The 2,081-nt window shown below is 37.3% G+C and overlaps 1 pseudogene; it reads left to right on the forward strand.

The window, feature by feature from the left end:
- Nucleotides 1–1,546: 1,546 nt before the first annotated feature.
- LOC120607479 (uncharacterized) lies at nt 1,547–1,665 on the forward strand (annotated as a pseudogene).
- Nucleotides 1,666–2,081: the final 416 nt, after the last annotated feature.

Below are 2,081 nucleotides of genomic sequence, written 5' to 3' on the forward strand. Positions count from 1 at the left end.
CAGTTTAGCACCTTTATTTGTGGGTCACGAATTCTTCGTACCTTGTTGGTCTAGATTTACAGATAGAGGATTGATAAATAGATTAGATAGATAGATGATAGATTGATCGATTGACCAATCAATCAATAGAGATAGTTAATTTTATTGTCAACTTGGATGGGCCACAGTGCCCAGATATTTGGTCGAATATTATTTCTGGATGTTTCTGTGAAGTTTTTTTTTGTTTTTTTTAATGAGAATAAATTTCAGTTGGTAGACTGAGTAAATCAGATTATATATGATAATATCTATGGGTGGGCCTCATCCAATCAGTTGAAAGCCTTAATAGAATAAAGGCTGACCTCTCCTAAACAAGAAAGAATTCTTCTAGCAGACTGCCTTTGAACTCAAACTGCTAGTCTTCCCCAAGTGTTCAGTCTGCTGGCCTACCCCATCAGATTATCTATCTAAGCCTCCATAGTCACTTGAGCCAATTTCTTAAAATAAATCTCTTTCTTTCACTCTCTCTTTAGAGAACTCTAAGATAGATAGATAGATAGATAGATCATAATTAATATGCCTTTATACATATTACCCTAACAAGACTTCCCCAGATAGATAGAAAACTGAATACAGGGATGTTAGTGATGAGTTATTTTTTGAGCACAGACTCTAGAAAAGCCCTTCTTCCTCTTCGGCAGATGAAGCTATGGTTACAACAGTCCTAGGGATTTGTTTGATGTTTTCTGGCCAGTTCTTATGAGAACACACTGAGTATCTTAGACAAGCATTTCCCATCCAGCACTGTAGGATGGTCCCTGACTAAGGTACATGAAATGCCCCTCTCTCTTTAAAAGAAATTATTTCCCTGCTTTTCTAGGACACAATAGCTCCACTTTAACCACTTGCCTTTTTCGGCCTCCACATATCTGTTTGAATAATTATTATTCATCTGCTGGGCCTTTTGCAGAATTCCAGCTGTAAATAGCACTCATCATCACCCCTATCACCACAGTTGGTAATGAAGAGAAATGTGTTGGGTAATGAGGAAAGCGACCACCATCATAGTAATGAAGAAAAATGGACAGAAATGCTGCAGGAATGGCACCTCCACTATTTCCTAGTGTAATTGGCATGAGGTAATTGCTTTTTTATCCTCCCTGCTTTGCAAACTACTTCCAAATTCTTTATATTCTTCACAAAATAGAAAATTAAAGTAGTGTAATATATTAAAAAGGCAAAAGAGCTCAGCCTTGTGGTTTCAGTCTTAAAAGAAGGAAATAAGAATATTTACAGGATTGATAAAAAGTAATAGTGGGGCATGGGGAATCATTCCTTTCTGTTGTTATTTTTGTCATTACAGACTAAGCCTTTTTCCAACTATATACAAAGACAGACTCCACCAGGAATAACTCTGAATATGCTCTAAACATATATGCCACAGCCACTACTGCCGACGAAATGGCACCCACTCCTAAGGAGTAGAATGACACACGAGGCAAGTCTACTTTCATTCTTTCTACTGGTAAACCCAAGCCTAAGAGTGGCACAGAATTAGGTTTTATCAGTCGATGACCATGCCACCCTGAACAAACCCGATCTCATCTGATCTTGGAAGCTAAGCAGGGTTGGGACTGGTTAGTACTTGGATGGGAGACCACCTAGGAAGACCAGGTGCTGTAGCTGTAAAAATGAAAAAAATAAGGGATTGTAAGCTGACAAGATCCTTGCAATCTGTGAGATCAACCAAGGATTGCCTTGCCATAAAAATAGAAATTAGATTTGTATATAGAATATCTCATGTACCCAAATAAGCCTTGTTACAGAAATATTTACACAGCATATCATTTTTCGAGTCTGCTCTTTTTCAACGCTATGCTCTATTTGGGGTTACTCTGAGTGTACTCCCTAGAAAGATCTTTAAACTCAGAATTTCATAAAGCCATCAGAGGAATTAAGAACAGTGACCAAACCTAATGGAAAAAATCATGTGTAAATGGTAAAATTAATTACCTTTTATTCTTTTAGAAACATGTTCACAAATTCTTTGATGTTTCTTTTCCTCCCTTTCCCTTGAGTGTGGGCTTGATTTAATGACTTTT

Source organism: Pteropus medius, unplaced genomic scaffold (genome assembly GCF_902729225.1).
Source record: "Pteropus medius unplaced genomic scaffold, Ma_sr-lr_union100, whole genome shotgun sequence".
NCBI lineage: Eukaryota > Metazoa > Chordata > Mammalia > Chiroptera > Pteropodidae > Pteropus > Pteropus medius.